Raw genomic sequence first — 25,313 nt, forward strand, 5'->3', positions numbered from 1 at the left:
TTTTATTTCCAAGACCTTTTAAGTTTTTGCTGAATGTTTCTTGTTCTTTTAACATAAGCAATGCCTTCTCTTGTCTTAGAACATTAATTAGAGTTTTGGGTATTTTCTTCTGTTTCCTGTGTTATCTCTGTTTCCTTTGAGTTTCTTGCTTTTCTTATTGGCTTTTAATTTCAATTTTAATTTTTTTTCCTCTCTGTCATCCAGGCTGGAGTACAGTGGTATGATCATAGCTCACTATAACCCCAAATTCCTGAGCTCAAGTGACGCTCTCGCCTCAGTCTCCTGGGTAGCTAGAACTACAGGCATGTGCCACCACTCCTGGCTCATTTTAAAATTTTTTGTAGAGGTGGTGTCTCCCTGTGTTGCCCAGGCTGGTGTCGAACTCCTGGGCTCAAGCGATCCTCCTGCCTCAACCTCCCAAAGTTCTTGGATTACAGGTGTGAGCCACCACACCTCTCCTGTTTGTTTAGATGTCTGACTTTCACAGTGTAGGTGTTCCTTAAATTCCTGGTGATGCCTGAGTTTCCTTTTCATATTGAAATGAGTCTTACAAGGTTCAGAAGAGCTTGTTGGATACTGTGTGCCTAAATAGCGCTGCTTATGGACTGAGGCGCTTCCCTGTGGAGTGGTTGGATGTTTGAACCAGTTTCCTCAAATATCAGTATCTCTCTGCAGGTTTTCCTCTGGGGCCATTCCTTCTCAGAGAAGAATCTCCTAATCTCCTATGTAGGGGATATAAACCTGGGTGCTGGCATTCTGGGAGCCAGGTGGGCAAGGGTCATGGACTCTTACCATTCAGTGCATGGAGTTTAGCTTTTGCCTTCTGCTTTTCAGTCTGATGTCTCATCTCTGCTGTCTTTCGAGCTGTGACTCCCAGGGTTGAGAATATGAAGATCCAACTTTTCATTGTGGATTCTGTAGGCTGGAAATAAGGCAATCCCTTTTCTCCCTGTCATAGAGGTCACAGCTGACACTCCTATACCAAAAGACAGGTTAACAAGAGAAAGCCATAGCAAATTTACTTAATCATAGCCTTATGTGACACAAGAGCCTTTGGAATGAAGACTTAAGGATACAGAGAAAGCTATCCTTTTTTTTTTTTTTTTTTTCCCTCAGACGGAGTCTCGCTCTGTCACCCAGGCTGGAGTGCTGTGGCCGGATCTCAGCTCACTGCAAGCTCCGCCTCCCGGGTTCACGCCATTCTCCTGCCTCAGCCTCCCAGTAGCTGGGACTACAGGCGCCGCCACCTCGCCCGGCTAGTTTTTTGTAGTTTTTAGTAGAGACGGGGTTTCACCATGTTAGCCAGGATGGTCTCGATCTCCTGACCTCGTGATCCTCCCGTCTCGGCCTCCCAAAGTGCTGGGATTACAGGCTTGAGCCACCGCGCCCGGCCGAAAGCTATCCATTTTTATGCTTAGGTTTGATGCATAATGGACAGTCGTGTAGAACTGTGATTGGGCAAGGAGAGAATGATCCCAGCAAGGCCTGACCGTTCAGATTCTTCCTGGCCTCTCTGTATGGCATTCTTTCACTCCAGGTATGGGGTAGACCTCCCCTGGATGAGGGTCTTATGAGCTACTATCAGATAAGGTAGATCAGAGAATTTCTTGCACAGAAAGGCGAGGGTGGTGAGGGGAAGGTTCGAGTTGTATTTCTAGGTTTTACGGCTGACTCTTGGGGGGAGAGGGGTTCTGGTTTCTGTGCCTGCTTTGGGGAAGAGGAATTCTAGTTTCTATGGCTTACCCTGAGGGAGAATGAGGAGGTTAGAGACAGGAGAGTAGGAGAAAGTCAGAGAGAGACTTTGCTTCTGGGGCTGCTTCTGAAGCCTCCACTTTGTTGTATTGTTTTCTGAGCCCCAACAAGTCTAACTAAACTCCCACACCTCATCCCCACTTTCTCTGTATCTGATGCCTCCTCCGATTCCTGAGCCTTCTTAGGATTCAGTGGGGTGAATGCACTTGATTCTGCTCCGTTCTCCCCTCTGCTGGAATTTTTGAGTGTCAGCTTTCCTCCTTCTGCCTGAGTTCAGCTGTCACTCTTCCACATACCCTCAGTCTTCCAGAAATTACTCCATCTTTCTCATCTGCTGGGTCTCCTCTCCCTTTCTCATTGTCCTTGTGGGTTAACGTTAACTCTCCCAGGGCAGAAAGGATGACTTGCACATCTTCAGTTTACTTACAGGTCGAACATGAAGGCTTAAGAATCATTCATTGATTGGTTTGCCCATCTCCGTAATCATTGACATACTCTGCCCTTTTTCCATTTTTGAGCTTAAAAAAAATGTTCTCTTTTGTGTGTCATTGGCAGGTGGGTAGATTCAAATGGTAACATCGACTTGGTGCCATATCCAACTCTTAGTAGGTTCCTTCTCCTTTCGGCTGCTTAGATGCCCAGGAAACCTGGGGCCTGCCCGGCATCGGTCCATCCCCTGTGCCAAGCAGTGCTGCCCTCTTTGGCCAAGCTGCCTTGTTTCCAAACTGTTCTGAAAGGAGGAGTCAGGAGGGGAAGCTGGGACAGCTCTGAGGTGTCTGAAGGGGCTGAGTTTCTCTTCCTCTCCTAAGCAGAAACAGGGTGTTCTTAAAATAGCCTTTGGAGCTTTGTGATGAGAATACAGCCACACAGCCCTTCTCAGAATTTGCTTATTATGGAAAATAAAAATCACTAGGAATAGGCGCCCCCGCCCCCACCCCCTACACTCTCATGGCTGATTTTAAGAAGCTGCATCTTGACTGTTGCTAGGTGGTTTCAGGGTAGAAAGCATCCAACTTCCAGTCCTGGGCTGCCTTCACAGCATTTCAAATTCATGCTGCATGGCGCGGCCACAACCGTTCGCCTATAGACCTTGGCTGGGTGTGCTTTTTCTTCCTCTTCCCCTTATGCAATCGAAGCGGGGAATGGGAAATGTTTCTGAGGCCTGGCATGGGCTGTGGGATTCTCAAATCATGAGGAGTACCACGACCAGGCTCAAGGAGCTGGTGGTGTCTTCTGCCATCTTGAGATTTTTCAAAATGAGACTGATTTGACTTTTATCAATGATTTGATTTTGTGGAAGTTAAAGGTTTTGACAAGTTGATTGTGTTTTTAAGTGGCTCACACCTGTAGGTAAATCTGAAATGCTTTTGTAATCTGGGTAGTGGTCTGGAGAGAAGGGTGTATATTTCTAGATATTAGAAGAACACATCATCTCATATCAGGGCAAGAGTGTTTTGGTCTCATGATCTGGGAGTGCGCATGGTAAACAGCTGTGCTGGTTAATTATTATCAGAAAAAAATGACTGCAGTTCAAATATTTAATTTTTTTTGGTAGATGTTTCCCAACCTTGACTTGGTTTATAGTTAATAATACTATACAGCAAGTCACTGGATTTGTGGCATATGTTTTGCAATAGTTCATCTTTGAGGGCACACTAAGAAGTTGCATGGTGAGAAGCTAGACATTGTACACCGTTTAAAAGATGTGTGTTTGATTAGGTTTCACAAAATTCCAGGCTAGAAGTATTTCACTCATGGGAACTTGATGGCCCAGTTGCCTGGTATTAAAGTGTCCTGAAATCATTGTTTTTCAGAGGAGCGTTGGCTTTGCCCCTGGGTACCAAATGCTTTGGGTTTCTATCTTTGCCAAATCTTTCTTCCTGAAGACAGCAGCCCTACCCCTGCTGTGTCTTAAATCACATATCTTCATACTTAACTAGCTATACAGGAGAGCAACAATCCAGGTGCTGACCAGGAGTTTAACCACAAATATACTGCTACCCAACACCTTTCCAGTATTTGGTTAGACATGGTGATATCTGTGGAGGATCGCTGGTAGTCCAACCTGTTCCTGAATTTAACCTGACCAATAGTGAGCTCTCTTTGTTTTTTTTTTTTGAGACGGAGTCTCGCTCTGTCGCCCAGGCTGGAGTGCAGTGGCCGAGTGAGCTCTCTTTGTAATGTGATGTTAGCCTGGAGCACTCCCTGAATTGTTCTTTATCTTGGTGCCATCAGGCAGTGTTGATGGTTGTTAAGTTGCTGGATGCTAAAACAGAAAAGCTGACATATACCCATTGCTGAATTTTTACTTCACCCAAGTCACGATTCCTGGGCTTTTTTGGTCTTATATTAGGCCATTCTTGCATTGCTATAAATACCTGAGACCAGGTGATTTATAGGAAAAGAAGTCTAATTGGCTCACAATTCTGTAGGCTGTACAGGAAGCATGATGCTGGCATCTGCTTGGTTTCTGGGGAGGCCTCGGGAAACGTACAGTCATGGCAGAAGGCAGACGGGGAGCAGGCATGTCACATGGCCAGTGCAGGAGTAAGAGAGAGAGAGAGGAGGTGCCGCACACTTACAAATGACCAGGTCTTGTGAGAAGTCATTATTGTGAAGATGGCACCAAGAGGATGGTGCTAAACCTTTCATGAGAAATCCATCCCCATGATCCAGTCACTCCCACCAGGCTCCACCTCCAACACTGGGGATTACAATTTGACATGAGATTTAGAGGGGACACAGATCCAAACTATATCAGATGTTAAAACAAAAAAGCCCCCATATGCCCATTTCTCTATCTGTTAATTTACCCAAACTATGATTCCTGGGCTTTTTTTTTTTTTTTTTTTTTTTGAGATAGTCTTGCCCTGTCACCCCGGCTAGAGTGGAGTGGTGTGGTCTCAGCTCACTGCAACCTCCACCTACCAGGTTCAAGCAATTTTCCTGCCTCAGCCTCCTGAAAGCTGGGATTACAGGTGCATGCCACCACACCTGGCTAATTTTTGTATTTTTAGTAGAGATGAGGTTTCACCATATTGTCCAGACTGGTCTCAAACTGCTGACCTCAAGTGATCTGCCCGCCTCTGCCTCCCAAAGTACTTGGATTACAGGCATGAGCCGCTGTGCCTGGCCTGATTCCTGAGCTTTTTTACCCTGAGATAAATGTTGCTTCTCCCACACAGTGGTTTAAATTTTTTTCAATTTCATTGCCTTTAGATGAGGCAGACACCCTCTAGATGACCTCAGTCCTTATCGTTCTCTATCATCTGAACTGGCTTCACTCAGTTTCTTTGTCTGCCCTGGCTCCTATGGGCATTTGAATTTGCAAATCCTATTTTAGACAGTGTAATTTTATGTATGAACTTGACTAGGCCACAGTACCCAGGTATTTGATCAAACACCAGTCTAGATGTTGCTGTGAAGGGATTTTCTAGAAGAGATTAACATTTAAATTGGCAGACGTTGAATAAAGCAGATTGCCCTCCGTAATGTGGGTGGGGCTCAGCTAATCAGTCGAAGACCCTAAGAGAAAAAGACTGGGGTTCCCCCTAAAAACAGGACATTTTGCCTTCACACAGCCTCTGGACTTGAACTGCAACATCAGCTCTTCCCTGGGTCTCCAGCCTGCCAGTGTACCCTTTGGAGTCACCAGCCCCTGTAATTGTGCAAGCTAGTTCTTTCAGAGAAATCTCTATAAATGTCTCTACATCTACTGGTTCTGTTTCTCTGGACTACACTGCCTAATACATACAGTGAGCTCTTTATGGAGACCTTCAGGGACAATAGTTGATTTGCTTTTATCTTACAGATACTGAGTCATGTGATTGAAAATGTTTCCCTTTTTGCATCGATGTGAAAAACTTACAATAGAATCTGGGTCTTTTAGCAAATATAACCTGATGGGTACATATCACCAGTAGTAGAGGCACACTAGTGAAATGGTGGGAGGGAATACCAGAATCTGAGGTTCTTCAGGGAGAGCATTTGGCGAGCCTGTTTAGTTTAAATCTACTGCCCCGCATCCCCCGCATTGGGTAAGCCATCTTAAATATTTTCTAAGATAAAGGCATAAGCAAACACACAAAAATGTACCTTTTCATCCATCTACTTCAGATAACACACACTTTTCGAATCATGATTAGGGAGAGTAGTTGCAATTGAGCAGTTGAATAGCTTATTTCTGGAGACAGTATGACGTCTTCACGAACCTCACGCTAATCCGTGGTAAGCGTAGGAGACCACTTCAGCTTCTGATGCTGGTTTTGTGATCAGGAACCTAAAACCTCCACAGAGTCCATGACAAGGTTTCTATTGTGAGAAGTGCTTTTGTAGCTTTTTCTTTATTTTTCCTTTTTAGCCTCGGCTTTTGGCATCCTCTCTCGTATTAACCTTTCTCTTCTCTTTTCTTACATCCTGCTTTCATGTTATTTCTCATTTTTGGATATTTTCCCAGCAGATTTAAAGCCTGTCCATGCATTCATTTATTTTATCGTTCATTCAGCAAATACATTTGATCCAGTATGCCAGGTCAGGCATTGGTGCCGGGTGATTTGAGAGGGAAGATACCAAGCTGAATTGGATAGAGATTCCACCTCAAGACTGGTAATCTATAGAATAGAGGAAGATGATGAGGCATGGACAACAAGGAAGTAGCCCCAGATAGCCTCATGGCTAGGATCCCATCTCACTCAAGCTTTCACTTGAATGTTACTTCCCATGTAAACCTACCCTGACCACCCTATTTAAATTGTCACCTGTCCCACCCCTACAATCTCTAGCATCCCTAATCTCCTTCACCCTGCCCTACCTTCTCTTTTTGCCAAACGCTCTTCATCTTTCAGCATACTATGTAATTTACTATTTGTTGTCTATGATTTCTTTCTTCTTTCTTTCTTTCTTTCTTTCTTTCTTTCTTTCTTTCTTTCTTTCTTTCTCTCTCTCTCTCTCTCTCTTTTCTCTTCCTTTTTTTTTCTTTTTTCTAGTCAAGTGAAGCAGTGGGAGTGGAGAAGGAACAACGAAATCTATTAGTTATTGTCATCAGTTAGTTGTAAATACCACTGTACTCAGACCGGCCTATAATTTATTTATTATTATCTGTGTCCTTCTGCTGGAATGTCAGCTCTGCCAGGGCAGGGAGCTTTTTTAGTCTCTGTTTTGCTCATATCCAAGGGCCTCCGGTAATGCCTGACCCATAGTAGATGCTCAGGGAATATTTGTTTAATGAATGAATTTGGGTAAAGTCAACCTCAAAGATCTGGGGGGCGTAAATTTCTCTAACATACATATGATAAAGCAGACATGACTTAAACACATTTACTTTCCTTACTTAAAAACAACAACAAATAAGTAGAAATCAAGGTAGAAAGTTAGAAATGGCAGAAGAAAAAGACATTTCTGGCAGCTTGGATGAGGAAACCGTTACTCTCAAACTGGGCTCAGGAAAGGCTTGAGAATGAATGTAGCATCTCTTCTGGGACTTGAAGGATCAATAGAATTCGAATTGGCAAAAGTGTAGGTGAAGAAGGCATTAAGTTATTTAAAGCGAAGGAAACAGCATCAGCAAAATTATAGAGGGAAGTGTGAGGTGTATGGGTGTAGGGGCCTATATGTTGAGTTTGATTAGAGTGAATGGTACACAAAGAGGAATACTGGAAAAAATAAGGTTGAAAAGTGAGATTGGCCAATAAAAAATGGACAGTTTGAAAAGAGACACTTGCTGGGCACGGTGGCTCACGCCTGTAATCCTAGCACTTTGGGAGGCCGAGGCGGGTGGATCACTTGAGGCCAGGAGTTCAAGACCAGCATGGCCAACATGGTAAAACCCCATCTGTCTCTACAAAAATACAAACATTAACTGGGCATGATGGCAGGTGCCTGCAATCCCAGCTACTTGGGAGACTGAGGTGGAAGAATTGCTTGAACCCGGGAGATGGAGGTTGCAGTGAGCCGAGACTGTGCCATTGCACTTTGGCCTGGGTGACAGAGTGAGACTCCATCAAAAAAAAAGAAAAGAAAAGAAAAGAAAAAGAAAAGGAAAGAAAAGAGGGGAGGGAAGGGGAGGGGAAGGGCCGGAAGGGGAGGGGAGGGGACGGGAGGGGAGGGGAGGGGAGGGGACGGGAGGGGAGGGGAGAGACACTTTACCAAAGAGATATATGGATGACAAATAAGTACCTAAGAATATACTCATCGTTATAAATCTTTAGGGAAATGAAATTAAATTCACATTTTGATACTGCACCACCTAGTATAAAATTAAAAAGACCACTTATACTAAATGTTGATGAGGATGTAAAGAAACGGAAACTCTCATATTCTGTTGGTGGGAATGTGAAATTGGGTAACTATAGTCATTGTACGTTTTGTGCTACTATAACAGAATAACTGACACTAGGTTATTTGTTTATTATTTATTTATCAAGATGGAGTTTCCCTGTGTCGCCCAGGCTGGCGTACAGTGGTGCGATATTGGTTCACTGCAACCTCAGCCTCCCAGGTTCAAGCGATTCTCCTGCCGCAGCTTCCTGAGTAGCTGGGGCTGTAGGCACACGCCACCACACCCGGCTAATTTTTTAAATAATTTTAGTAAAGATGGGATTTCACCATGTTGGCTAGGCTGGTCTTTGAACTCCTGACCTCAAGTGATCTGCCCGCCTCTGCCTCCCAAAGTGCTGGGATTATAGACCAGCCTCTGTTCTTTATAAATTACCTAGTGTCAGGGCCAGGTGTGGTGGCTCATACCTGTAATCCCAGCACTTTGAGAGGCCGAAGCAGGCAGATTGCTTGAGTTCAAGAGTTCAAGACCAGCCTGGCCAACATGGTGAAACCCCGTCTCTACTAAAAATAGAAAAATTAGCCGAGTGTGGTGGTGGCACATGCCTGTAGTCCCAGCTGCTTGGGAGGTTGAGGCAGGAGAATTGCTTGAACCCGGGAGGCGGAGGTTGCAGTGAGCTGAGATCACACCACTGCACTCCAGTCTGGGTGACAGAGCAAGACTCCGTCTAAAAAATAAATAAATAGGCTGGGTGCAGTGTCTCACACCTGTAATCCCAGCACTTTGGGAGGCCGAGGTGGGCAGATCACTTGAGGCCCCGAGTTCAAGACCAGCCTGGCCAACATGGCGAAACCCTGCCTCTACTAAAAATACAAAAAATAGCCAGATGTGGTGCACGCCTGTAATCTCAGCTACTCAGGAAGCTGAGGAGGAGAATCACTTGAGTCTAGGAGGCGGAGGTTGCAGTGAGCTGAGATGGTGCCACTGCACTCCACCTTGGGCAACAGAGTGAGACTCCATTTCAAAAAATAGAAATAAAAACAGGGCGAGAGAGAGAGAGAGAGAGAGAGAGAGAAGGAGAGAGAGACACATGACTTCACAGTTCTGGAAGCTGGAAAGTCTAAGATCAGAATGTTAGCATTGGGTTTGGTGAGGGCCTTCTTCCAGCATCCTTCCATGGCAGAAGGTGGAAGCGCAAAATGGGATGAGTGCTGTGTCCTTGCATGGCAAAAGAGCAGGAGAGACAGAACCTACTCCTGAAAGCCTCTCTATAGCGGCATTAATCCATCTATGAGGACAGAGACCTCATGAACCAAGCACCTCCCCAGATGTCTCACCTCTCAACAATGCTGTGTTGGGGATCAGTTTCTAATAAATGAATTTTGAGGGACGAAAGCATTCAAGACATAGCAATCACTTTGAAAACAGTTTAGCAATTTCTTAAAAAGGTAAACATATACCTACCATATGATCTACTCATTTCAGTCAATAAGTCTGAGAGAAATGAAAGCATACATTCACGTGAAGACTTATATATAATCTTCATAGCAGCTTTTTTTACAATAACACCAAACTGGAAATGCCATCAACAGGCCAATGAGAAATCACATGGTGGTATATCTGTACAATGGAATACTATTCAGCAATAAAAATAAACTATTGATACACATGACAACATGGAAGAAACTCAAAATAATTGTGTTAAGTAAAAGAAGCCCTACCAGAAAAGAGCATATATATTGTATGATTCCATATATATATACAGTTATAAAATGCAAACTCATCTATAAGGACAGAAAGCACATGAGTGATTTGAGATGGCAGGGGAGATGGCTGGCAGAAGGATTAAAAGGAGCAAGAGGGAGCTTTTGGAGATGATCATGGTGATGGTTTCACAGGTGTATATATATGTTAAAACCTGTCAAGTTGCATTCTTTAAATGTGTGAATAATATCCCAATAAAGCTGTTTTAAAAAGGTGAGTTTGCTACTCAGGAGGCTGAGGCAGGAGAATGGCATGAACCCGGGAGGTAGAGCTTGCAATGAGCGGAGCCGAGATTGCACCACTGCACTCCAGCCTGGGCGACAGAGCGAGACTTGTCTCAAAAAAAAAAAAAAAAAAAAAGGTGAGTTTAAAGTCAGCTCACCTAGACTCTTCACACTTAGGCTAAGGTATTTATGTTCTTCAGTTGGCTATTCCTCTATTCATGCACTAATTCAAAAAATATTTATTGCATGCTGATTATGTGCTGAGCACTACGCATGGCTATTAATATAAATAGAGAACCTTGGAGAAGGGACTGGGAAGTAAATGAGTTTCCTTTTGGACATGAGTTTGGGATGTCTGATGTGTTACCTGGTAGAGATGAGTAGCAGACAGTTGAAAATACCAAGACATGCTTGGGAAGGGAACAAGGGTGGACACAATGATTTACATGCTTCCCACAGAGGGGGGACTGTTGGAGCCAGAAGATTTATTAAGATTATTCAAGGAGAACATGGGGAACATGTGGCATAGCACTTGGTGGACACATTAGTGTGTTTATTCTCACTGTAGCAGAAGACCTGAAAAAATTATTTTTCTTCCTTCCTTCCCAGTAAAACAGTGAAATGTTTGTACTCTGAATCTGGACTCCCTTGCCTCAGAGAGTTGTTACAACTTTGTGTCCTGGGGCTAAATGTTGGGTTTCCAGATACCTAGAAGTCAACCCCAACTCAGACTTTTTTTAGAAAACTGGATAAAAGTCAAGGATATGAGGAAGGCACATGCTAGGAACTGAGAATACAAAAATGGCTCAGTGTGAATGATGGGAGATTGCGAAGGGCTGCTGGGCTTCTCTGACTCTAGGAGAGGCAGTCTCTGAAGTGGAAGAGACCCATGTGCACTGTCCTGTGGTACACCAGAATGTGCCAGACTCTGGGATACGGTAGCATGTGGATGCTGGAAGCACTTAACATCAAACACCATGGCCCTGGGAGCCACAGCCAGACACTCCTGTGGTTCCCCTTGGTTTGGAGGGAAAAGAGCAGGTACTGGGGAATAGTCAGGTGACACGTATCATGCAGGTGACCCAGGGAACTGAAAACCACACACTTTTTTCCTATTCTCTCTCTCTTTCTCTCTCTCTCTTTTTTTTTTTTTTCCAGAGTTTTCCCCTTGTCACCCAGGCTAGAGTGCAATGGCATGATCTCGGCTCACTGCAACCTCTGCCTCCTGGGTTCAAGCGATTCTCCTGCCTCAGCCTCCTGAGTAGGTGAGATTACAGGCACACACCACTGTGCTAGCACATTTTGAAATTTTTAGTAGAGATGGGGTTTCACCATGTTGCCAGGCTGGTCTCGAACTCCGGACCTCAGGTGATCCTCCGGCCTCAGCCTCCCAAAGCATTGGGATTACAGGCATGATCCACTGCACCCAGCCTTTTTTGTTTTTGTTTTTGAGACAGGGTCTCACTCTGTCACCCAAGCTGGGGTACATTGGCATGATGATGGCTCACTGTAGCCTCGACCTTCCAAGCTCAAGTGATCCTTCCACCCCAGCCTCCCAAGTAACCGGGACTACAGGCACACACCACCATGAATGGCTATTTTCTTTTTGGAGAGATGAGGTCTAACTATGTTGCCCAGGCTGGTCTTGAACTCTTGACTCAAGTAATCCTCCTACCTCGGCCTCCCAAAGTGCTGGGATTACAGGCATGAGCCACCGCACCTGGCCATTTCCCCCTATTCTCTAGGTGCCATGTAAGCCCCCAAGATGTCCCTCTGACTCCAGAAGGGGAATAGGTCCCTAAAAAGATAATTGAAATTAAATTTCCATTAAGTGAGGCCTTGGGATCCAGATTTAATTTGATTTAGAAGAAATAAAGTAATGTCATGTCCCTTGCCCTCAACTTGCATCAATTATGGAGCAAATGTATTCCCACTAGAAATAAAAACAATCAGGTTAAGATCCTTAGGGGACACATATCTGAGGGAGAGCTGTCTCAATTCTGGAGGGGGATCAGGTGCTGGTACAAAGAATTACACAGATGGAGGTTGGGCAGAGGTGGGGGACCGTCTAGAAATCATCTATTTCCATCCTTTGCCTAACATTTTCCAGTAGGATGAGACCGTATCCCCTTAAAGGGTTTTGGGAAGGTGGAGTCCATATATGGCACTGTTATGTGGTCCTTAACTCTTGACTGTATTTATACAATTGCCCAGCTTGACTGAGAGCCCTGGGTGGTGGTTTCCTTCGAGCACAGAACAGGTTTTGGCTAAAACTACTCAGCATGGTACCTGGAAAACCATCCTCTGAGAGTTTACAGAACACCTTGTAATCTGGAAGGAAATTATTCCTCCTAACACATGTGTTTTAGAGATGAGGTAATTGTGATTGGAGAGCCGAATACAAGTTCCTGGGCAACTTATTTCTGGAGAATCTTAGGAGGAAAATTACTGCTCTTGACTGATTTTCTAGACTCTGCTAGAAATACCAGTCTGGTGTTTAGAAATTTGGGTTTTGGAGTCAAATGGATTCAGGTTCAAATTCTGGCTTTGCCTTCAGTTACCTCTATAACTTTGCACTGAACCCTGGGAACCTCATTTTTTTTCCTCTTCAGAATAGGAATAATCTATCTCATAAAGTTAGGGGCAATTGTAGAGATATATATTTATTCCTTTATATATTTATTAAGTATTACTGGGTATGTACTCTTTAACAGTGAGAGAGTCAGGGTTCCTTCTATGATTCAATTGAAGACACAAGGAAATAACAAACAGCTAAACAAATAAATATACAAGATACTATGGGGTGTAAGATAATCATGCAGAGTAAAAAAAATGACAAAGAATGGTAGGTGAACCATTTGGTAAGGGTGGCCAGATACGGGTTCTCTGCATAGAAGGGGCTAGCCTTGTACTTGCAAAGGTCCTGAGGTGGGAGTAGCTTGCATGTCTGAGGAACAGGAAGAAGGACCTGTGTGGCTGGAGGTTGGTGAGTTGTGGAATGGCTGGGAGATGAAATGGCAGGGCCCCATCACCTCAGGGCTTGTGGGCAAGAGAAATGTGGATTTTATTGCTGGTATATTGGGAAACTACTAGAGGATTTTATGCAAAGAAGTCACTGAATTGGATTTGTATTCTTAACAGAATATTTTGGCTGGGCACAGTGGCTCATGCCTGTAATCCTAGCACTTTGGGAGACTGAGGCAGGAGGATCACTTGAAGCCAGGAGTTTGAGACCAGCCTGGGCAACATAGTGAGACCCCGTCTCTAAAAAAAAAAAAAAAAAAACCATAAATAAAATAAATTAGCTAGGTGTGATGGCATGTGCTTGTGGTCCAAGCTACTCTGGAGGCTGAGATCGGAGGATCCCTTGAGCCCAGGAGTTTGAGGCTGCAGTGAGCCATGATCATGCCAGCATATTTCATCCTGGGTGACAGAGCGAGACCTTGTCTTTAAAAAGAAAAAGAAAAAGAAAAAAAAGCCCGGGCATGGTGGCTCATGCCTATAATCCTGACACTTTGGGAGGCTGAGATGGGAGGATCACTTGAAGCCAAGAGTTTGAGACTGGCCTGAGCAACATAGTGAGACCTCGTCTCTATAAAAAAATTGTACAGATTTGACAGGTGTGTTGGCATGTGTCTGTAGTCACGGATACTCAAGTGGCTGAGGTAAGAGGGTCACTTAGGCCCAGCAGGTTGAGGCTGCAGTGAGCTGTGATTGTGCCACTGCACTCCTGCCTGGGCGAAGGAGCAAGACCCTGTCTCAAACAAAACCAAACCAAAAAATCATGCTGGCTGCTGTGTGGAGGATGGAATTAGAGAGACCATTTAAGAGGAGTGACAGTGTCTAAGAGAGAAGAAGGGGGCTTTGGCTAGAGTGAGGAAGTGGAATGGCAGAAAGAAGAGAGGTTCAGGATTGTGTTTAGAAGCAGAGGCAACAGGGCTTGCTGACGGATCAGAAGTGGAAGGTGAGAGAAAGGGAGGAATGGAGGATTATTTTAGAATTTTGGAAGGTGGTATCATTTCTTGAGATTGGAAAGACTTGGAGTGAACACATTTGGGGTGGGGAAGTGGAGAGCAAGAGTTCTGTGTTGGTCAGCCTAAGTTTGAGATGCCTGTTGCAGGTGTCGGGGAGTGGGTAGCTGGCTGTACCCATCTGGAACTCAGGGGGAAAGTCGTGGAATTTGCGTCATCAGCACCTACGTGGTGTCTATTGCTAGAAGGTTGGGTAAGATCATCCAGAGAGAGGGAGCAGAAGAGACAGAAGTGCCTGGACAGAGTCCTGAGCACTAAAATGTCAAGATCAGATGAAAAAAAGATGAGCTAGCAAAAATCACTGAGAGGAAACTCTCATGGAAGCTGCTGAAAGAGAAGCGGGCATCTGGTGTTGCAAAAGCCACAGGGCTGGACACACTGTAGACATTCAAAGAGAGTTAGTTTCTTCTTTAATGGAAAAGTATCATTCATCCATTTTAGGTCTTTCAAAGGATATTATATTACCTTTCATCCCAGCATAAATTCAATTTGCCATGGCATTTTTTCCCTTTCATATGTCTTTCAAGGTTGAAATATAGAGCCCTGAAGAGCTGTGGGTTGGTCCCCTCTCTTCGAAAGCATACATTTACTAGGTTGCAAATCCACCAAGGGAAGATTTCTCTTTTTCCACTGGAAGTTCACATGATTTAATTTGCCTGAGTAACCTGCTGTCATAGGTTTTCATAGCGTCCTGACATCTAACAGAGTAATTAATGCTTTAGGCTTTTAGGAGCTGTTTCAGGTTTTTATTAATCACCGTTGTGATTGCACGTGTGAATTATGAAGGAGTTATTTTGGTAGTTGAATTTCCTCCTCCGGAAAATTTCCATATTTGTTCATGATGAACTGATAGCCTGAAGAAAAAGAAGGAGAAAATGGAGAATTTTCCCTGGGTCCGAAGCAGGCACTCCACATTATCCAGGGTAAGAGTGACTTCCTAGTGAACAGAAGGAGTGTGAGGTGTTTGAAGCTGGTAGTTAAACGTTCTCTCTTTCCCTCCCTGAAATTTAATTAAAAGTTCCCCGTGACTGCCCCGGGAATATATGAATTTTGTGAACTTTGTAAAGATGTGTGGCATCATTTCATCATGACATCATTCGCCATGAATTTGCAGGTCTTTGATTCCTTTATGATTCCCGCCATTGGAGGAATCACTCCTAGGACCTTCCTGATTCGTCTAGTGGTCTTTTGGGGGTTTTCCAAAAGACAGAGGTATCTAGGTAATCAGAAGGAAATAGAAACCTATCCTTGGCCGGGCGTGGTGGCTCAAGCCTGTAATCCCAGCACTTTGGGAGGCTGAGACGGGCGGATCACGAGGTCAGGAGATCGAGACCATCCTGATTAACATGGTGAAACCCCGTCTCTACTAAAAATACAAAAAAACTAGCCTGGCGAGGTGGCGGGCGCCTGTAGTCCCAGCTACTTGGGAGGTTGAGGCAGGAGAATGGCGTAAACCCGGGAGGCGGAGTTTGCAGTGAGCTGAGGTCCGGCCACTGCACTCCAGCCTGGGCGACAGAGCGAGACTCTGCCTCAAAAAAAAAAAAAAAAAAAAAAAAATAGAAACCTATCCTTATAATTTTATTTAGGGAAGACCTCATGGATTTTCAAAATTACGTGATTATACTTGAGATCAGTGTATGAAAAAGGAATGCCATGAGTGGAGTCTAGTCCTTAGAATTCACTTCTGAAGTGTGAAAAAAAAAACCCACAATAGCTGTTATCTTGGAAACTCCGCCCTTCCAGGCATTCACTCACACCCCAGACATTTGCAGGCCCTCTGCATAGACTCTGCTGTGGCTACACGTGGGTCTTCCTTGCCTTTTTCCTTGGCATGTGGGTAAATGTAGGTTTCCCCTGTGTTTATGGGAAATTTTACTCCCAGCCTTTTACTGTGACAAGAGAAGACTGGCTGCTTTACTCAGCACAGGGTGCTTTTCAATGATTAGAGTGATTTTCTCTGATTCTACTATACTTAGGGAAGATTTTTGAGACTACAAATACAAGACAAAGTAGTTATGTATCAGCATACGGATGGAGGCAGCCACTCTGCTGGTATCCAATTCTTTGACTATTGAGTGAAAATAGCTGCTACTGTTCTAATTGCCATTTTTACTCTTCCTAAGTGGCCAGTTGGGAGAGAGGGAGGAGGGAGGGAAGGAGCTGGGTTGGGCGGGAGGAGGTCCATTTGCAAAGTCAACAGCGGAAGTGTTCAGGGAACAGAAGACATCTGATCCAAATTCTATACAGATAAGGGAAGGATTCGATACCTGGCAGATGGGCCGCCCTTCTAATTCTGCAGTAGCTTGCCATAACAGACTTCTAATCTGATAGTATTTTCATCTTAATTTACTTGCAACCTGTTTTGTTTTGTTTTGTTTTGTTTTTTGGTAGATAACAGCATTTCTGACAAAGGTGATAAATTTGCTAAAGCCTAACATTCAGATTCCTTCCTCGTCAGAGTGTTATATAATTATATAGACATTTGGGTGCAAAGGTCCCAGTCTAACAAATTCCCTTCACAGGAGCACCGTTTGAGGGCCCATTCTCTCATTAATTTTATTTGACATTTATGTCAACATTACATTCCTAGCCTAAAAGGAGAAATCACATGAGTACGCAGGGGCGGATTTTAAAGTGGAGTATTTAGTTTGGCAGTGAAAAGCACCCGGCGAAGTCTGCGAAAGCAACGTTTTCTAAATTAGTTAATATAAAGTGGTCTAAATGCACTAAATTTATATAGTCTACAATGTGCTAAATGCTACAGCACGTGGCTGTTTTGATATTTCTAACATTTCCTCCCTGGGGCTCCCAGAATTGCCTAAGATGGGTGTCTCTGGAAAATAAACTTGGGAGCCATCAGAGGTGTCAGGAACCGACTGAAAACACGTCACTTATGGTGTCAGCCATGGAATTTGCTTCTGTGAGACCTTGTGCCAAAATCAAAGACCTGATTCTTCTACTTAGCCCAACTTCAGAGCGGGTAGTTTATCGGTGGGGCATAGAAGCATCTGGTCCCCAGTTCTGCTGAGTGAAGAGTTTCACAAGTGCTGCGTGGAGGCCGGAGGGCAGTTGCCAGCCCCAGCCCAGCACTGGGAGCCGATCACATGGCCACAGCTTTGCCTAGTGCTTCCCAAAGTAGACAAAAGCGTGACCTGGGGTTATGAACCCTAAATAAGACACAGTTGTTAGAGACCATCGGTATCCTCTGATTTGGGGCCTGAGTTGAATTTTGAATCAAGAGATGCCACGAGACAGGGAAAGAGCTTCCCCTAAGCAGCCTCCAAGGACCCGAACGTGGCAGCTCGTTCTGCTTCCAAAATGCTGACTTGTACATACTTGGTGGTTTGTGTGCTGTGGAACTGTGCTGTGTGTTTGGCCTGTAACAATGAGTTGCAGACTGGGTTTTTGCTTTGCAGAGAATTCACCAGCATTGCAGAGGACCTGCCTTTGGTAAAAGCAGGGGGTGGGCAGTTTGTCCAGGCCCCTTCGCTTGAGTTTATTATAGTGTTCATCCCTTCTCCCTATGATCCCCACCCCAGCCAGGGTTTACTGACGCAAACGACCTCCCAGTTTCCTTTATGCCATCTCTGTCATGAGTCTCAAGGGTCAAGTGGTTGGTCACCAGCTGACCTGGGAGCCTACCCAGATAGCAAGGTCCTTCAAGGTCATCACTAGAGCGATCTTAACTATGATCTTCTAGAGTCAGTGTCTCTTGGCGTCCCTTTCGTGGACTGGCAGAAAGGTGGGGATTTTGTCAGGGAAAATAGAGGAGGAAGGACGATTACAGTTTATGAAGGAGAAACTTTCAGTCTGAGTTAGCTTTCCTCAGAGTCAGTATAGACAGCCTTGCTGTCAACACCTCACTTTGGCTTAGAGAACTTTGTGATTTTCTTTTTTTTTTTGAGACGGAGTTTTGCTGTTGTTGTCCAGGCTGGAGTGCAATGGCACGATCTCGGCTCACTGCAACCTCTGCCTCCGGAGTTCAAGTGATTCTCCTGCCTCAGCCTCCCGAGTAGCTGGGATTATAGGCGTGCACCACCACACCCGGCTAATTTTGTGTTTTGTAGTAGAGACAGGGTTTCTCCATGTTGGTCAGGTTGGTCTCAAACTCCCAACCTCACGTGATCCGCCCGCCTCGGCCTCCCAAAGTGCTGTAATTACAGACGTGAGCCACTGCGCCCAGCCCAGAACTTTGTGATTTTCTTACCTGATCTCATTGGCTTCAGCTTCCTGCTGGCCTTGTTAGGTATGTTTGCATACAGATCAGCTGGTGGGGGTAGCAGTAGAGTGTTTTAGAGTTCCAGTACACCATTCCTCCCCTATAAAGGCACAACATACAGAAGGACTAGAAATTTATTATTATTTTTTTAAAGCTGTAAAGGCAATTCTGATTTTCATAGGAAGGAGATTTTAAGAGTTGGAGGAGCCTCAGAGGTCTAAGCTCGGAGGTTAAGAGCCAGGTCTCCTGACATTTGGCCCAGTCTCATTTTCTTGTTCCAGCCTCTGCCTGTAGGACGATCAGAGAAGCTTCCCATTGAGATTCCAGTATAGGGATGGAAAGTGGTAGGAAATCCTTCTGCTGTGAGCTGATAACAGTTATGTTCCAACACTATGGGAGGGACCGGCCCTTTGAGATGGTGGAGTGAAATCCTGGGGCTGTGGCTTGGCAGGGGGCAGAGCTGGGACTGGCACCAAGCTCCCTCAAGCTCTCAGTTCAGTGGTCCCCTCCCTGTTTCCCGGGTAGAAGATGATTGCAGGCACCCATTGGTTCTCTCTCTGCTCTCTCCCTGCCAGCCACCAAGTGTATCCCCGCCAGGCCGTTATCGCCCCGCCAGAAAAGACTAGAAACCTTATTCTGGAAGTGATAACCATGGAACGAATGTGTCCTTATTAGACCATGTCTCTGTTTTTAACTTGGTTAAATAAACTACCATTCTCTTACAAAACACCCATTTTTCTAGAACCCTTGTTGCTGATGTTGGCTGCCCAGAGGTGGCACTTTTCAGCCAGGAAGAGGTGGGGGTCTCCTTTGGAGCAGAGTGAATTATTGAGTAGGGGCTGAAGGGAGAGTGGCTCAGATCAACAGTAATTGCAAACAGAGGCGATGGAGATCATTCCTTTTGCCTCCTATCTCCGTGAAAAAATGACTCCTCTTTGCTACTAAGGACCTTGCTTTATTTTTACTTTATTTTATTTTTGGAGATGGGGTCTTGCTCTGTTGCTCAGGTTGGAATGCAATGGCACAATCACAGCTCACTGCAGCCTTGACCTCCCAGGCTCAAGGGATCCCCCTACCTTAGCCTCCTGAGTAGCTGGGACCACAGGTGCCCCCACACCAAGCCTGCTAGTTTTTTTTTTTTTTTTTTTTTTTTTTTGAGACGGAGTCTCACTCTGCAACTCAGGCTGGAGTGCAGTGGCCGGATCTCAGCTCACTGCAAGCTCCACCTCCCAGGTTTATGCCATTCTCCTGCCTCAGCCTCCCGAGTAGCTGGGACTACAGGCGCCCGCCACCTCACCCGGCTAGTTTTTTGTATTTTTTAGTAGAGACGGGGTTTCACCGTGTTAGCCAGGATGGTCTCGATCTCCTGACCGCGTGATCCTCCCGTCTAGGGTCTCCCCATGTTGCTCAGGCTGGTCTTGAACTTATGGGCTTCCCAAAGTGCTGGGATCATGCACCTGGTCATGACCTTGCTTTAATCCTCTTGTGGCCTTTAGGCACAGCATGCACATTCTGATGGGGTCCTTAATTGTTGTCCCCAATACTTGTATATGTGTTATCTGGCATTTTGCTTCACCTGGGAATGAAGGGGCTCAGGTAGTGTCTACGTGCAAACTTTCTCCTCCAGTGCAGTTTAGAAACTGCTGTTGGACTAGCTCTGTGGATGGAAGGCCATTCCCTTCCTTAACAGGATTTGGAAAGCAAAAAGCATGCTAGTCTCCTAAGTGCAGCTTTATTGGCGTTTGGCTTCTTGCAATATATTTTTAATATACCATGTATGCTGTATCTGAGTAAATCAGTAGGTATGTTTTGAAATTAAATATTTGCTAAGGGCTAGGCTCTTCTCATGTTAAATTATTGATAACAAACTTCACAGACACTGTATAAGACTTGATGATATATGATTTTTGAGTGACCTGCCATTTATTAGACTTTATCTTCCCATGAAATCTATTTCCAATTCAGACCATATCTGCTTCGGGATTGCTTGCCAGAAATCTATTCCCAAGATTCTCCTTATTTCAGTGAAATATCTCTGGCTCAGCACCTTTCCCAGGGCGGCTGATCTAATCGGGACTGGATCACTTATCGCTTCTCATTTCCTTTGGCAGGACTGTCAAACTAGGAGTGCATCTCGGGGACACTCAGAAGCACTAGGTAACGCATCCCCTTCTCCCTTTTCCTGCCATGGCAGAAGGTGGGGAGAGGTGAACTCCCCAAACCAGAGCCCTGCTCTAGGGTCTAAGCAGAAACAGGACCACCTTTGTGGTTAGGCTAACAGAAGTTGTCTCCCTGTCTCCCTCTCTGCCAGGAGCTGTCACAGAAGCGCCACATGGAACCCTGTTTGATGACCCCGAGCAATTAGAACTCATTTGCATGGCATGGAAGGCCAAGGGGGGGCCCCCGAGGCTTTTTCAGCTCCCCCTTCTTCCGCGACTTCTCTGTAGACAGGTGCATACTTCTGGCTATGGCAAGGGCCAGCTGGCAGGAGGACTCTAACTTGTCATCACAGAAATAAAATGTGTCACCTCTGTGTTCCCAACCTCTGTTCCTTCATGTTTAACCAGCACTCTGCATCTTTATAAACATGTCAGGGTTCTATTTTTATTTCCTAATTAATTCAGAAAAGGAGCAGAAGACATTGCTAGTGATAGGAAAGGGGACAATCACAAAGGTAGGACGAAGGGTGGCTTTTATTTTTCAGTTGAATGAGGCAATTGAATGAATATGTGGCATCCAGCAATTAGAAAAATTACTTAGGGCCAGCCAGTGCCTGGGCGATTCTTGGGCTGCCCTGAAACTGGTCAGAATTTATTCATATGAGCATGTCTAAACTTATCAACTTCAGTGGCCAGCTTTTCTTCTTATACTAATAGACAGTGAGACTTCATTTTCCCAAACACAAGGGAGAATACAAATTTCCACATATATTAAGTTTTTAATTATTTGAAATGTGGTGTTTTAACACTGCTTCTAAAGTTATATTCTCTGAGTACATTAAACCTAATTTAACCTTTGACTTGATTTAAAATCATCTTTATAAACATCTAGAACTGTATGATCTGTATACTTTAGTGATTCCAGAATCTTAACAATCTCAAGGGTGTAGTCTTTTAATTAAGTGAGCTTTTCCTCCATTCCATTGTTACCGAAAGGCTAAAATAATAGACATGGAGTCATGGAAAGAGTTCTCAACTTGGAATCAAAACTCTACTTCTAATTTAAGTTTAATCATTAATTCACTGTGTGACCTTTAGCAAGTCTCTGAACAACTCTGAGCATTGATTTCTTCATCTATAAAATTGAAGAATTGGACCAGAAGACTCCTAAGGTTGTTACATTTCTAAAATTCTATACTTTTATGACCAAGGACCATGCTACTCAGTAATACCAGGTATCTGAAGGGCTTTTGAGGTATTTCTTAATGATAGGGCTCCAAACTACCATCATTGTGTTGGCTTTGAAGCTTTCCTATATTTTATGGGTAGGAAGACTATAGCCTGCAGGCTAAATCGGGCGTACCGTCTGTTTTTTGTAAATAAAGTTTTATTGACACAGAGCCACACTCTTTTGTTTAGGTACTGTGTGTGGCTGCTTATGAGCTACAGTAGTGGCATTGGGTAGTTGCCACAGAGGTGGTGTGGTACGTCATGTCTAAAATATTTACTTTCTGATCTTTATATAAAAAGTTCACCAACTTTTATTCTTTTTTCATTCTTGGTCTGTCACTTTTCTTTTCTTTTTTTTTTTTTTTTGTGAGACAGAGTCTTGCTCTCCTACCTAGGCTGGAGTGCAGTGGCACAATCTCGGCTCCCTGCAACCTCTACCTGCCAGGTTCAAGCAATTCTCCTGCCTCAGCCTCTTCAGTAACTGGGACTGCAGTCACCTGCCACCACGCATGGCTAATTTTTGTATTTTTAGTAGAGGTGGGATTTCACCATGTTGGCTAGGTTGGTCTCAAACTCCTGACCTCAAATGATCCACCCACCTTGGCTTCCCAAAGTGCTGGGATTACAGGTATGAGCCACCATGCTGGGAGGCTATCACCTTTCATTGCAGTCACTCTCTCTCCCTCCAGTTAATTTGTTTTAATTTACTACCTATACCTGTCTAGGGATTAAGAAGCCAGACTGCATACCTGATTAGAATTAGCTTCAAAGTAAGAGTCCATAGGTTTTAAACAAAAGTTTGAGGGGACAGTCTTTGAGTGCAGTGCTGAGTGCATGGGCTTTTAGCTACTTAGCGCTCCTTTCTTATTTAAATGTCTGGGTCATTCTGGATAGTTATAGTTGGAATTTCAACATAGTTTGAAATGTCTAGAAATGGTTACTTTTATTTTGCTGACAGTGGTTATGGATTTGCTGTAAAATCCACTTCCTACACGTGGCATCACTACTATGGTTAGTCTGAAGGCAAAGGTAGACAACTGAACTTGAGGTCCAAAGACCTGGGTTTAGATCAGCGGTGTCCAATCTTTTGGCTTCCCTGAGCTACATTTGAAGAAGAATTGTCTTGGGCTACACATAAAATATACTAACAGTAATGACAGCTAATGAACTAAAAAAAAAAAAAAAAACCTCATAATGTTGCAAGAAAGTTTACAAATTTTTGTTGGGCTGCATTCAAAGCCATGCGGAGCTGCATGCCATTGGCAGGCAGTGGGTTGAACAAGCTTGGTTTTAGATCCTACTCAGCTATCCCATGGCTTTATGGCTTTAGCAATCCAATCCCTTCATCTTCCCCTGTTTTTTCATCTGTAAAATGGGAGAGCTTTTTAATGCATCATGGGGTTTGCTGCAAGGGACACCATGTGTTCAGCTCCATCCTTCCACTGCCCTCCACACTGCTTGGGTGGAGCAGCTGTGAAACTGATATGCCAAATTATAGAATCTGAAATGGGCCACAAGCAATGGTGTGCAAGATTACCATGCCTTAAAAATTACCAAGTGTACCAGCCAAGCACAGTGGCTCATGCCTGTAATCCTAGCACTTTGGGAGGCTGATGCAGGCGGATCACGAGGTCAGGAAATCGAGACCATCCTGGTTAACATGGTGAAACCATGTCTCTACTAAAAATACAAAAAATTAGCTGGGCGTGGTGGCGGGCGCCTGTAGTCCCAGCTACTTGAGAGCCTGAGGCAGGAGAATCGCTTGAACCCAGGAGGTGGAGATTGCAGTGAGCCGAGATTGCGCCACTGGACTCTAGCCTGAGCGACAGAGCAAGACTCTGTTTCAAAAAAAAAAAAAATTGCCAAGTGACTCCACTTGTTTCCTCTCGTCCCCATGGCCGGGTGAGTAAGTAAGCCTTGCTGGAGCTCTGCACTGGACTCAGTTCTTGAGAAAGTTAAATTGAGTTTCATTTTAGGCCCTTGTTCCTTGTGGATAGCTCCCTGGGTGGTAAGAGGAGTCAGGGTGATGGGTCCTCATCAGGTATTGATGATGGTGCCCTTTGGCAGGCACAGATCTGAGGCCATAGATGTATAGATGTTGTTTAGATGACTCCTCTCACTCTGGTCTGTAAGTCCCTTAAAGGCAGCAGCTAGTTTTTCATTGTAGCTGTCATTCTCCATTGCCCAGAATAACATCTGGCCTCAACAAATACATGTTGGATTGATTTGTCATGATCAAGATTTTCTGGTGGCATGAAGGTTTCTTTGAGGTTGACTATGTATGTCAGTGGTGTGTCTAGGTAGACCTCTAAAGTAGCCATACATTTTAAGTTGGTTCAGTATACAGTGCTCAGTGTGAACACACAGCCACCTCGTGGAGGAAGGAGCGTTTCCTTTAGGAGGTGGAAATAGAAGGCAGGCCACAGCTGCAGGTCAGCAGAGCTAGGCTGAGATCTTCCTGGGAGGACTTGTTATAGCCCGCTGCTCACCCAGGGTCACCATGACTTTCCGCTACCTACATATTAAATACTTTCCCTGACTCTTAGATGGGCACAGACCCTTACCCTCCATGCATTTTGCCCTTCTGCTGTCAGTGGGTAATCTGGGTAGGATAGTGGAAATGGCACCTTTTAAACATAATCATAACTCAACTTGAAGTTTATTTAAGAAAGGGCCAAACCATCCATGATCCAAACCATGTGGAAATACATATAGGAACTTCCTCCTGTGACACAGACTTTTTTGGGAAGTAAATAAGCATTTTATTTATTCATTGTGAAAAATACTGAATTTCTCATTTGTGCCAAACATTATGCTAGTTGTTGGCAGTAAGAAGGCCAGAGGGGGCCCTTGCCAGCAAGGAATTTCTGTATAATTAGCAAGTAAACAGACAAATGGAACAATTGCAAATTGTGATAAGAAGCAATAAAGGACACAAATGTTAGGGGCCAGCCCTGAGGAGCTGACATTTACAAAGGGTCCTAAAATTCCCGAAGGAGTTCACTGTGCACATGGTGGAAAGGGCTTCCCTGCTGAGGGCAGAGCACGTGCAAAGACCCTGGGGCTGGTGGAGGGAGCGACTGTGAGGGAGAGTGTGGCATGGATATGCGGGGAGGTGGTCAGGGGCAGGGAAAAGGTTAGGTTTATTCTAGCTCTCATGGGAAACCATTGGCCAGTTTCAAGGATGCGAGTGGCATGGTCAGGTTTCTATTCAGAGCATCCCTTCTGCTGTTTCATGCAGAATGGTTCACAGGTGGGCAGCAGTGCAGTCACAGAGACCAGGTGAGTGAAGTCCCTGGACTAAAGTGAAGTACAGAAGTGGTGAAAATGTAGAGAACTTTCTAGTGGATTAGAATGGAAGCGGGGAGGGCAACAAAGGTCCTCAGATGCTGACATTTAGAAGGTAACAATTACTAAGGTGGGAGAAATTTGGGGGGGGCAGCGAGAGGATAGGTTTTGGGGGAGGATAGGTTTTGAGGAGAAGTCTCAAGTTCTCTTTGAAATCAACGAGATTTGTTTGGTGGCACAAAACACCTTTGAAGCTGATAAGTAACGGTAACCTTCCTTGTCCTTGCCACTCATTAATTGTATCATGTGCCAATAAATAATCTTCCCTTAGTACCACTTTGTACCTAGTACAGTCTTCCCTTAGTACCACTT

General features: G+C 44.6%; 1 protein-coding gene across 7 annotated transcripts in view; it reads left to right on the forward strand.

The window, feature by feature from the left end:
* Nucleotides 1–25,313, forward strand: part of FOXN3 (forkhead box N3) — a 473,349-nt gene that overhangs the window by 28,560 nt on the left and 419,476 nt on the right. Inside the window, exon 2 of one of the 7 annotated variants that reach the window (XM_023205414.2) lies at nt 20,376–20,421. The exons of the other annotated variants lie outside the window; for them this stretch is intronic. The gene's annotated coding sequence lies outside the window, so the exon portion shown is untranslated. The remainder of the gene's footprint in view (nt 1–20,375; nt 20,422–25,313) is intronic. 7 annotated transcript variants of the gene reach the window in all.

The sequence above is a fragment of the Piliocolobus tephrosceles genome, chromosome 6, assembly GCF_002776525.5.
Source record: "Piliocolobus tephrosceles isolate RC106 chromosome 6, ASM277652v3, whole genome shotgun sequence".
NCBI classification, from domain to species: domain Eukaryota; kingdom Metazoa; phylum Chordata; class Mammalia; order Primates; family Cercopithecidae; genus Piliocolobus; species Piliocolobus tephrosceles.